Source organism: Bacillus rossius, chromosome 3, assembly GCF_032445375.1.
Source record: "Bacillus rossius redtenbacheri isolate Brsri chromosome 3, Brsri_v3, whole genome shotgun sequence".
Classification (NCBI taxonomy): Eukaryota; Metazoa; Arthropoda; class Insecta; order Phasmatodea; family Bacillidae; genus Bacillus; species Bacillus rossius.
In genome coordinates this window covers 111,228,405-111,242,033 of record NC_086332.1, presented here as the reverse complement: position 1 = coordinate 111,242,033, position 13,629 = coordinate 111,228,405, and the positions used below count along the sequence as shown (strand labels likewise).

The following is a 13,629-nucleotide window of genomic DNA, read 5'->3' as shown; positions in this document are numbered from 1 at the left end:
GCCAAAGATGATTTCATGCGCAGAAAACAAGATTCGGTCTGTACTACGTCATTAGTCTGTGACACGCCCGCCGCGCCGGCCGTTTAATCGATACGAAACACCTAGGACTTTCTTGCACGCAGGAGCGAGCAACATTAAAATATTCAACCCTAAAATGAGAGAATGAGGAATACCAACAGTGGAAGGAAGATTTTTTAAACTTCGAAAAATGCTCTCGCCCGATTGGCCAATTGAAGGTTTCGCGCGGATTATGCCGCGACATTAGTGGATAGCTGCCGCGCGCATGCGCGCTGTGAAAGGTTCCCGTGTCCGTCACCAGAGTACAGCACCGTACTCACCATTCGCTGCGAGAAGGTGGCGGTTAGTAATGTTTTGGTGATTGTCCTCTTGCGTTTTCAGTTAGTGTTCGAGAGATTTTTACTTATTTCTGAGTGAAGCAGGTGCATACGATCGAACCTTGTGATCCTCGAAAGTTCACCGAGCGACCATGTGTTCCAAACTACGAAATTCGAATATAGTGTCGTTATAAAGAGACGCGTCGGTTACCTTCGGTAGTTCATCGTTCGCTTTCCAGTTTTTTAAATCTTCAGACGCTGGAGTGGGGCGGAGGAGGAGTGGCCAAATGTAAGAGGGGAATCGAGAGTTAAAATCGCACAGGTAAACAACCGAAAAATACGTTACACACCTTGCCAATCCGGCTCCATTCCAAGGATTTTAAAAAAGAGAGGTTGGATAATTTGACAGTGTTGGTGCGGCTACGTTCATGCTAGACGTGTTTCGAGAAGACGTTTCTTGCAAGCTGGTGCACTGAAGGTGAGCGAGACAACTTTTAATTAGCTGTTATTTTAACGTACGCTTGCTATAATATTAATTTTTTTGAATAATTTTTTTGCTTCATCTGCTGGAAAAAAAAAAAAAAAACGCGACAAAACTGCCTTAAAATATTTGCTTCCACTTAATGTTCTTTAGTTACATAGAGTTCCCAGTATTATTTAATCAGAATAATATTAATTTTAACTACTGCTTGTACTACTTTTGTCATTTTTTTCTTAATTTTATCCACATAAATTTTTAACTAATATATTTACTAACATCAACATATTTAAATAGCAGATAGGTATGTTTAGTATAAAAATCAGCGTTTACTAAAGGTATGAAAAAGTGTCTTTTTAAAAAATTTTTAAATACTGCTTTCTACGTTGGATTACGCTTGGTATTTACCCCAATAGTTGCTTACCCATCGTTTTATCAAAGAACAGACTCACTACATGAATATTTTCAGCTCAATTAGTTAGCGCGATATTAATATCAATTATTTGCGGAAACCACCTATATATGGCGGGTTCTATTAATACTTGTTATTTTAAATACTCAAGCTTTAAATTGATGGTAGACCTATATTGTAGTATTTTTCACAGAAGTAATTTTGCTTTGATTCTACTAGATATGTAGAGGGTTAGATAATGTTTAAGAGCTCTGGAGTAAACAAGAAAAATAGTCAATTAATAATATGTATTATATTTATGTGCACAGGAATGTCTGATTATGAGATGTTGGGTTAGCGGACTTAATAATGTATGTAAAATTAAACTATATGTTATTATTTGTAACTTTTACTTTGACAGTACGGATTTTGAGGAAAATAAAGTTTTTTTTTAAATATTAAAAACGCGCTTTAAAGCAGTATTAATTTGATTTGTAGATGGTAGAGGTGACCTGGTTGTACAAACAATTATCTTGTTAGAACATAGTTATTGTTTTCTTGGTTTATAGTTATGGGCCATTGTAAGATTAGATGAAGTGAGTTCAGTGAATGAAAATCCCACTAAGGGATGGTGGGGCTAGGATTCGATCCCGCGTTTTCTAGAATGCGAGCCCACTGTCTTGTCACGGCGCCACCCCACTTCGTGATGCCTTAATGATGGTAAATGTCATATGCTGTGAATAATAACCGATTATTAAATCGAATTATCAAGTCGTATGACGCACTAAAAATCTGAGAATTCGTTTTTGACTCTTGATTCACATCTTTATACAAGTAATTTTTTTTGTACTCTGCAATGTCGACGATTACAAGAAGTCGGTTCATTATCGCCTTACCTTTGAATAACGTTTTTGTCACCTACAAGAAAACTTCGCTTTTGTCTTTTATTTAATGCATGATGCTAAGCAGCACCTTGTAATATGCGGAAGAAAGTTGGCGTGCGGTTGTGTTCTAATCGCTGTAGCGTAGTTGCGTTTGCATTCGCGTAGTTGCGTTTGCATTCGCGTCTACAAGTTTATGTTCGGTCATTATGAAAATAAATAATATAAAAAAAAATGTTATCGGCAAGATCATACTACACATACTAAAACCTTTTCCTCCCAATTTTGTTAAATTTTCTGACTGGTGGAGATTTACTTCATCAGCCGTGAAATGTTATTGTTATCTAAAAAGGGAGTTTCAGCGAATTTCAGGCCAGGCCTACAGTAATTTTCATTGTCCTTACTTCTTAAACCATATTTGTTTAAGATATTTTTATTCTATACTGACTAACTACAACTAAACAAGTTTTAAAAATAGCTTTCGTTCTTTATTTCTAAACTTCATGGTGACATATCTAATTTGATATTTTAAAAACAAAATGGGAATATATAATTATATCGATAGCTATTTTCTAGGGTATCACCAGTTTTTTAAAATTTTTTTTAAATATTAAACCATATTTAAATGTTGAATGGAAGCAGTAAATGAATTATACAACACGGAACACCTGTAGTGTAAGAAGAGTAGATTTTTACATTCAAAAATCAAAATAGTGCAAGAAATACATTAACTAAAAAATTAATTTAAACATATTTTTTTAATGATTATAACTTACGTTTAGCTTAGAATTGACGTTTCAAAGCACTTCATATAGCATATATAACCATGACCTAATTTTTATGCATAAACTAAATATGATATAGACTAATTCTCGTCTTTACCATACTGGGGCTGTCATTGATGTCATTAGCTAGTGATACAGCTTAGAACCATTCTTTTCTTTCGCGAATAGAATCGTCATTGGCTTGAGATTTTCCCAGTAACTTTGGCTAAATCAGCTGATGTAAACAGATTCATATTTTTATTTAAATTTTTTATTTTAACAGACACACGATTTTGTTTAAACAATAAACGTTAAGTTTTAATATGATGCATTATACATTTTAATGCCCCGGTAATAGCAAACTCTTACTGAATTGATATTAACTTCAACTCTAATTCCATGGCTGTACTATATTTTATAACATCAACATTTGTTTGGCTGCTTGAGTGCGCACATTCTTCTACGGCGTTAGCCTATGATGCAGCATTCTGGTGCGAACCTACCTTAGCGAGCTATGCCAATAGGCGACAGCACAACTGGCCCTACCGTTAGCTAACTTTGCTAGTTCGTGGTCAGTTGCTGACATTGCATGCTTTTAGACGTTTGAAACATTTTAAATACATAGGTTGTATAGGCAGCGTTTTAATTAGTTTTTTTTTTGCAGACCTTTTATGAGTGTTTACATCTCGACAATTGCGGGATCGTTAGATACAGACACGCACAACATTCTCATTGCTGGAGACTGGGGAAGGACACGACCATAGGATGTAGTGAGGAACCATTCCTGTTATTTCCTGCAGTTGTCTCAGGAAGCCATGTAAACCTGAGTGAATCCAGGATGAGCGGGCTTGGATTCGAACGCGAGGCCTGTCTTACGGCGCCACCTCTCTCAGTAACAAGCTTTGCCATGATTTTAATTTACGTTTCCCCCTCCCCCACATATCATTTTTAGTTAGAGGGAACTCTTTAAAAAAATACACAAGCCAATGATTTTAAACATTGATTTTAATTATAGAACACACTTGTACTTTTACTTTTAGAGCTAAAGAAGATAGGAAAAATGTAATTAGGCAAGATGCAGGTTGTGAAAATGCAGTTGTGCAAAAAACTCTTAAAGAATATACAATAAAAACCAGTTGTTATTTATTTGTTATTTTGTAGTGTTTTTATATATTCAAACCTGTCACTTTTTTAGTGATTTTAATTAAATTATCTTTTTTAATATCACACAGGGCTGATAGAATCAATCACTATTGAAAAAATGATTTTTTGGATGAATTATGGAATTTTTTTTTCCGAATTCCGAGCTTAATAATTACAGATTTCAAATACAGCAGCCAAGATGGTGGGCGCCACAGTAATAAATGAATACTGCACTACAGCGGGCAAAAATTAAACTAATATGGTGGCAGCATTCTTTAGCTCCCGTTACATCATACTGCCTGACGTAATAACTGCTTTGGAATTAGTTGTGGTTGGTCAGTCTGCCAGTGGCTTCAATGGAAGAAGGATAAGTCGCCATTTTAATTGGGTTTGAACACAGTACATTTTTTAAATTGTATTCTTAAAATTTTATTATTTAATTTTTTTTATGATTATTAAAAAAAATTCCATTAAAATCGGATAAAAATGAAAAAATTTCAAGATGGCGGAAAATTTTCCAAACGGCGGAATTATTTATATATTCGAAAGTTTATTAATTACATTTTTATAAATTAAAAAATCCTTAATTTCTATATAAAAAATTACAGATTTTAATATGGTGGCCATAACGAAAATTTCATCGCTAGGGAGTGGGGTGTTAGATGGCTGAAAACAAAATGGTGGAATAGTCCAGAAACCAAAATGGTAGATATAAGATGGCGAAATACAAGATGGCGACTGAGATCATGGACAAGGTCCAGGGTCATCCAAGATGGCCGTCGTGATGTCACAATCCAAGATGGCAGTCGGCACTTCAAGCACCTCAGCCAGAAGCCAGCTGCTTGAAATTAGCTTCTGGAAAGTAAGGTGAATAATAGCTAAAGTGAAGTTTTTTTTTTATTTTAACAAAGATTTTACATAGCATATTATTAATCCAGCTGAACTAACATATCCGACTTTTCATATTAGTAATTATTCGCCTATTTTCCATGAGCTCCCACTTCCAGCATTTCCCACGAAAGGGTAATCTTGCTATGGCTCAAACATGTGCATTTTAGGAGTATCTTCCAATGGCAAAACGCAATTAAGCTCAATGAATTTAGCGCCAGTGAAGAAAATTAGGCACTAAGTAAGTAGTTCGGCAAAACATTTTTAGAGAAAACATAGTAGTCAAAACACAGTTAGACAAATATCTAAGCTAAGACCTCAGTCATTCGATGTCTTGTTTTTTGTATTGTGTTACTAGATATGACTGTTTATATGGATATATATCGTAGGCTACTTTAAAATATGCGCTCAACATTTTTAAATTCTTTAACATTTTGTTTGATAAGGAGTTCCTATCTGTCCCACTACGAATTCAGGGCAACCTAACGTAACCAGAAGTCTGAATTTCACATGTCGCTTTTAGTCACCTTCAGTTACATTATTATTTAGCTAGTAGGTAATATTAGCTATAGGTAATATTCTTTAAATATTTTAAGAAAGCAACTTCCAGTTACATAATATTTCTTCAAAAGCATAAAGTATATTTGAAAAGTTATTTTATCACTAAGTGTTACATATTTAAATTATTACAGTTCCATCATGGATAACATGGAGTGATTTGGGGGGGTGGGGGATGATAGGGTACCTCCACTAAATAATAAAATGTATATAATCTAAGTCTATCCTCCCTTCCCCACCCCTTCGAAATTAAATTTTGTGTATGTTCCTGAAATCCAATAAAGCTTACAGATATGCAGATAGTGCCTCAGCATGTTTTTTTTCTTTCTTTCGGTGCTACGATGCATTTGTCTTCTGGATGTCAAAATACATTCTCAAAAAACCTCGAGCCTTCGGAATTGTTATACATATATTGTAAATGAGAATACTAAATGCTGCGGACATAATAGTTAGATGTTAAAGAATTACTTTCATTAGACTTAATTGTTGCAAAATTGCTGTAATGGTCTTAAGAAAATTACGAATGCACCTCAAAATCGACTCTATTATCATGTTAAATAAATTTACTAACAGAAAATGCAATTTGCAACTGTTGACTAACAGGTCAGAAAAAAATACTTTCAAGGCCCTGCTACAATAGATGCTGGTGCTTGGATGATGAGTTAGTTCCACGTTACAGGTGCAGGGTGATCGTATTTATTTCATACGCTTCATTGCTCGGTGAAACGTATGAACTGCCGACAGTAAAATAATTAATGAACAAAAATAACAGTCAAGAGAACTTTCTAAACGATCGCTACGATCCCGTGCTTTTCCATATTACAAGTATGGGGCTCATCAAAAATACTTCCATATTTTTGATATTTGTAAACTAATTTCTTGCCATTGAGCTTTTATTTATTATTTACAGCACATTTTATACATTAATAAAATTGTTTCCATATGTATTTCTATAAATTCCGCTATTATTAAATATAACGCAATAAAAGTTGTTCGTGCATCCACATGTTTATTTTAAGCCAACGAAAGTTTGAGTGAAATTGTTTTAACAAGACAAGGTATTTCGTTGTTTATTATTTTTATTTCATAAAATTTATTTTCAGTGGATCAATTGTTTTGGCGGGTAGACATTTATTTGGCGTACTTCATTTTTGACGTCACAGAACAATGGTCAATGGCGTGTCCTGCCTGCCTTCTGACGGCCGCCTGACAATAGAACAGTCCTCGGACATTGCGCTACGTGCTGCCTCCAATTCTGAAAGCTGAATGGATGTGATGCCACAGAACAACGGCCAATCATGCGCGCCCTGCCTTCTGACGGCTGCCTGACAATAAGATGGTCATCGGTAGACCTGCAAAATTCGCGGTTTCGATTGCCTTCAGAATAGACTGCACATACCCCCTGTACACTCGGGCAAATAACGCAAGTTCATTGGCTGCCGACTTGTAAGTCGTCTCAGCTGGTTTGTCTGTGATTCGATCCTTCTTTGGTTGAGGGTTTATAACTAGTTGAGATTCGTCCAGATGAACAGTAAGCCAATAGTAAAATTATCTAAGAGGTATATGTGTTTGAATTCTAGCCTATCACCGAATGAATCCGCGAATTTTGCTGGTCTCTAGTCATCGGACGTGACGCTTTATGTTGCTCTTAATTATGAAAGCTGAGGCTGTGACGTTACAGAACAACAGCCAATCACGTGCACTTGGCCAGCCTTCGGACGTGACGCTACATGCTGCTCCCAATTCTGAAAGCTGATTGGATGTGATGTTACAGAATAATGGCATATCACGCGCGCACTGCCGGCCTGCTGACGGTCGCATGACAATAGGATGGTCGTCGGAGGTGAGGTTGTAACTGCTCCAAATTCTGAAAGCTGATTGGATGTGATGTCATAGGACAACGGCCTATGACGCGCGCCCTGCTGGCTTTCTGACGGCCGCCTGACAATAGGATGATCATCGGACTTGACACTACATACTGCTCCACATTCTGAAAGCTGATTTAATGTGCAAACCCAGTTCACAACCAAACAATCTGAAAGTGTCTTCGACAGAGTCATTCCGCATTATTTCGGTCACGCCATATCATAAGCAGTCGTGACACTTGTGCGGGTCGCCACTGCTCGTGGGAGGTACTTTAGTCTCATACAGTCAAATGCTCACCTACTGCACTGTGCAAGAGACCAAATTCCGTACAGTTCTGTTCAAAACGAAGCACGCTCATACAAGTCACAGTCGTTACAGCCAAAGCTATCGGACTCCCATAAAGAGGACGAAAGCAAACATGCACCAAGTTTATGCCCGTGACACATCAGTAGTGTGCATAAAAAAAAGTTTAGATGAAAATCCGAGTTTAGCGCACACAACAGTTCACTTAAAAAGCCGGGTTCCTAGCTGTTCGTTATGACACCGATACCTTACTGTAATCTCGCAGGTTGTTGTCCAGCTAGTCAACGCCTCGCAAATCTACGTTGCGATCGGGTGTGCCACAGTTTTGCCACTGCCGAGGCGAGACTCATCGGGGCGAAATCAGGTTCCACACGAGCGAGGCTTGTAGTCGATGGTGGCGCCGCGTCACGCCCAGGCAACATACCAACATGGCGCGATAGTTATGGACCTCGGGTAGTTTATAAAAGCGGCCCCTGCTACACAATTCGAAGTGTGGAGCCGGAGACGATGTCGCCATCTTAGATTGTGATGTCTTGGCGGATGCCCTTGACCTTGCTTCAAAATTGGCTTAAAATACCTAAAAATTCCTATAAAAATTAATTTCCCTATACGAGGGAAAATCTTATGATTTTTAGGGAAATTTTCCCAATTTTCTCTCAAAAAATTCAGAGGAGCCAAATTTACACCTAGTGGGGCAATTTTCCACAAAAACCCCTCCAGAGGTCATGACCATTAACTTGATATTCTTTAATTTTTGACCAAATAATTCCGGAAAACATTACGAAAATTTATAAAAAAAAAATTGTTTACTTTAAATGTTTAGTTATTTAATCCACTTCAGTCCTCGCTTGGAATCCCGGCGAGAGTAAACATGTTATTTATTAATAAAAATATTTAATTATAATTTTAGATTTTAGAACCTTCCGCCATTCTGAATAGTGATGATCACGTCCACTATCTTGAAAATTCGTAATTAATAGGATAGAAAATCGGGAAAAATGTTAAAGTTTATAAAAAAATTTAATTACAATTTAATAGTAAATTTAAAAAATCTGGGTTTGAACCCAGCGAATTCATTTAATTAAAAATGACCATGGCTCCTTCCTCCACTGAAGCCGCCGGTGGACTGACCTCCCATCACAAATGCCAAGGAATATATTGCGTCAGCTAGTATGACATAATGTTAATCATCTTGTTTTCGTTTGCTGGAGGCTGCCATCTTGGATCCGACATATTTTTTGTCTGCTAGAGGGCGCTACCGCCATGTTAGTTTAATTGCTACCCGCTAGAGTGCAATAGTTATTTATTGCCAGGGCGCTCGCCATTATGTCGGCTGTTTAGGCTGCCATCTTGAAAATCTTTTTTTTAAAAGCTAAAAATTCGGGAAAAATTCCCAAATTCATTAAATCAATCACTTATAATTTACTGATACATCAATATAAAAATTCAATTCAATGAAATATCACATACAATTACTAAAAATGACAGGTTCAAGAATTACTTTTTTTTTACAAATAAAATTTACTACGTAAATTCTACTAAACTACAAGTACACAGATACGAGCAAATACTAAATGTTATTTTTTCAGTGAGCAGAGTCTGTTTGTTCACAGTTACAATCGCTTCCCATGACTAAGGGCGCGGTTACACGGGAGTCTGAACTACTTCAGGTGAACATGTTCAGCTGTTGAGTGCGGTTACACACAGTCTGAACATGTTTCGTTCGAGGCCATTTCCCATTTAACTTAAACAGGTTGGCAAAGTAGTTCAGATCGACATATCTTCTACATTAGCCTCTGATTGGCTGTTTAGAATATAAACAGTCTTTTGCAGAAATTCAAGATGGAAAGTGTTTCTGGCACAAGTTCGAGTAATATTTTACCGAATGCAACAAAAAAAATCAACAGATAATTTTATATATATATATATATATTAATTGATCCTAATTTTCTTAAAACTGAGATAGGTACTCTCGCTCAAAAAATAATAATAAATAAGTTTAAAAATTTTACTGTGCATGTTGTTTGAATTCCCGATTTGTAAAAAAAAAAAAATATTGAGCAATATAAAACACATTCCATTTGTGCTGATAATGCTGTATAAACAAGTGAGAAAATCACGCGTTTTCTGGATACAATTACAAAATAGAGATCAACAACACAGTCATTCGTTGACAGTAGACAATCGGTATTAGAGCTAAACACACTTTTCAGCAACTACAGTGTAACCGTACACTTTCGCGTTTGTAAACGTGTTTACTTAAACATGTTCACCTGAAGTTGTTCAGGGTCCCGTGTAACCGCGCCCTAAGTGTCCATCCGCTACCTTTTCCCTGGTATTCTTCTACTTCGCGACAGATTTTTTCAATAGCATCATTTACACACACTCTTCTACATTATGTGATAGGTGAAGAGCAATATTCATAGTCTTGAATGCTCTTTTGCAAGACTCGTCATCAAATGTTCAGGTTTACCATAAGTACATTCCAGCCAGAAATTATACTTCACTGACTGATCATGTTCCAATACGTCTTCTATTTCATTAACAATATCCTTCTTGGCATCAGTTATAAAGGTACAAACATCTCTTCGTGCAAAGGAGCCGTTCAGGTAATAAATGTCTTTACGCATTCTACGGAATGCTGAATTATCCAAGTAGAATCCATTTTCATTCGTTCTGAATGCATCTTGAACAGTCGTAGGTTATGTTATATGTTGAGTTGATATCGAAGTTTCTTGCTGCGGATTGGTTTTCCTGTTAGAGACATTGCGCGTACAAGTCTAAACCTTAACTTGCGACGCAGAATGAAACACTAGCTGGTCCGCAGTAGGTGAACGGACTTCACCTTTACAGTTTTTCGCATTTCTTCTCAAATTGTCAGTACGAATAAACTATGCATGACACTTATCACAGTGAAACGCTAAGTGTAATGGATTCTTCTCGCATTCTCTTTTTAAATTTTTTCGTGAACCTCGAAAGAACGCAAATGTCTTTTCACAGAATTTACAAGATATCTATTGTCTACATTCCTCGATGCATCCTTACTTCGTAATGCACCACCAATACATGTCTTTTGCAATGAAAGTCTCGATCGTTTGGCAGGTGAAACAATTTAATATGTGTCTTTTTAATTGATTGTTCTCTTAAACACCTTAGACATTTCTCGCAATTAAATTTTTTACGGCGAGGATTATCGGCACATTCTCTCTTCTCGTGACGAGCATTACCACAATTCAAGAAAATCTTGTCACAATAACGACACCGATTCTGGGAGACGCCGATGCACCTTCAGTGGACATCATTGATGATGGTGGTACTGCAGCAAATGAAGTCTCCTTCGCTTGCGAAATGTCATTAATCGAGGTTTCCTCTCCAGTCAGCACTACACAAATTAAAGTCTCCTTTAGCATTGGCAGTGTCGATGATACATGATCCATCGGGATCTCCGAAGACGTCGTGCCATCATGTTCCCCGCTGACATTGGCATACCTTTCATCGAAATCGACATTGGAAACGTAAACTATCTCGCACAGATCCTGGTACAACTGTTCAGAAATGTTACACCTTAAGAGTCCCATAGATGTTGATGTCAGGGCCGTACCTTTTCAAATTTTATAGTCCGAGGACCATACTATTGTAAGGCGGCCGTCAGAAGGCCGGCAGGGCGCGTGATGGTTCATGGCCTCTTTCGGTGGAAAATTGTCCCTCTCGGTGGAAATTTCGTGCAAGTGTCGTAATTATAGGACTTGCACGAATTTTTACACCCATTATATTACATCTAATAAATATCACGTGGAAATATTTGTGACATAAGTGCAGAAATAGCCCGTAACTAATAATGATGAGAAAATTAATAAAAATCAACATAAGGTTGCCAAGCAGTGAAGCATGAGCTATCTTCATGGCGTCGACTGGCTGGCGCGTATTGAGTTTTTTCCTCTTGGACATGACTGCTCTAGTTCGTAGCCGCGCGGAAAATCGAAGAAAACATTTTTCTTCCATCGGTGGCGGTATCGCTCCTCTCATTCCCCCCAACCTTCCTGCTTTCACTCGAACTTCCCATCCTCCCCTCCATCTACGTCGACATCCGCTCCCCTACCGCCCCCTCCCCTCGTCTGCCCACCCCTTTCTCGCCAGCATTGCCGCCACCTCTCCCGCAAATACGACCCGCGGTGAGCAGAAAATAGGACCGCGGCTGTCGGGCGGACCCCCCATAGAAAATAAACTTATTTTCGTCTTGTTTTATTCTTTTACGAAGCGTCCTTTCTACCTTTTGTTATTATCTAATCGCGCAAATAGTTGACTCCTTTTGCGGATGTGAGGAATCAGTCAAATACAGAAGAATAATACCTATCTCGTGATTTCAGTTTGACGGAAATATTTACCGAAAGACAACACTAATAGGCCCACACTTAGGATAGCTGGTAGGCAAATTTTGCTCTGACATAAATTGTCCATTAACACGGGAAATGTGTTTACGATTTTAATTTTTCTCAGATGGAACAAATAAAAAAAGATAAAAAATTTACTTTGTAATAAAGTAATAAAGAAAAATTTCGTAGGTAAATAATTGTTGATACCTAAAATCATTCATTAATTTACTACACAGACGTTTCTTTTTTTCTGTCAGAGTGAAATATTGAACATACAATTTGAAGCCCAAAATCATTACGAGAATATGCTTACATTTTAAAATAATGTTTAACTTAATCTTTCATTAAAATCAATATATTCAACGCTATCTAGATTTAGTAAAGAAATATTATTGTAAGACGTTGAGTTTCTGTATTGATGAAAATTTGTCTACAAAATGTGACAAAGCAGACAGTAGCCAACATGTATGTCAGGCATGATTTAAAATAAAAATAGCACAGGATGATATGAATTTTAATTTTTTTAAATGTGGAAACTCATAACAATAACTTTTATAAACTTGTTGTCAGGCTGACTGTTGTGGAAAGCCCCTGAAGTGGACGTGAGGAAGAGGGTTGGCAGCAGTGCTCGCCCGTCAGGGCTCACGGTCCAGCAACTTACTGAACGGAGCGCTGCGAAGGTCCAACCATCGACGTTGCCAATCTCGCACAAAGATTGCGTTCGTAGCATTAATAATTTATTGACTTAATTAACATAGATAAGTTTATGGTGGAGGTCTTAATGGAGGACGGCTTCACGACTTAACGGCCAACTCTTAATACACGAATGCTCTCTCTCGATGGGACTTAAGCCCATGCCAGCAGAACTAGCATGAATGGGCTTAAGGGGCCCGCCTAGTTACATGTGTATTTGTGTTAGTGAGGCGGGATGATAAGTGTGACACTCGCTGGTGCTTCTAGCGCGGTATCGCCTTTAAGCGCAAGGCTCTGCACTTACTCGCAGTCTTCTCGTCGTGCATTTGCTAAATATATTTGAGCGGCCATTATATGGCCAAGAAATTAAGACAAAGGTCCAATGCAAGTCCCTTGAGTAGTTTCATGATTACTCTGAAAATTACGTTTTAGCCATGCGCATTCTTCTAAAAATACAGGTAAAAAACTTTTGTTGCGAACGTGGGAAGCAAAGGGTGCGATGCGCGCCAAGAGCCTGGCCATTGGCGTATGGTCACTGACGTCACGCGTGCATATCTTCGGGGGATAATAGCGGCCCGACCTCCCATCCCTCCCTGCCTCCGCGTCCTCCTTCCTCGGCGCTGTTATACATCCCCTGGGGGCTTAGGAAGTTTGCTAGGAGTGTCGTGAATAAGCGTCATTATTCTGGATACTTCGAGCGTCGGGTTGGCTTGCGATAACGTAACATATTGCAACCACTCAAGTAGGTTCCAGAAAGACTGTCAGGGTATAAAAGCAGCGACGCGACCTCCGCGGGAGTTCCGAAAGTGCAATTTGAGTGAAGTGCAACGTCGGTGAGGACGAGAGACCACATTTGCGAGCGGTGCGACGCTGAGCGATGGGGCCATGTGAGTGCGCTGAGTGGCGCGAGACTGTGTAGACAGGTGCGTGGTAAGAGGAGAACCACTGTTGAGCCT

The 13,629-nt window shown here is 38.1% G+C and overlaps 1 protein-coding gene across 2 annotated transcripts in view; it reads left to right on the top strand.

The window, feature by feature from the left end:
• Positions 1-331: 331 nt before the first annotated feature.
• Positions 332-13,629, top strand: part of LOC134531133 (protein turtle) — a 423,117-nt gene continuing 409,819 nt past the window's right edge. The window contains exon 1 of one of the 2 annotated variants that reach the window (XM_063366727.1): positions 332-813. The gene's annotated coding sequence lies outside the window, so the exon portion shown is untranslated. The remainder of the gene's footprint in view (positions 814-13,629) is intronic. The other variant, XM_063366729.1, reaches the window with a different exon arrangement.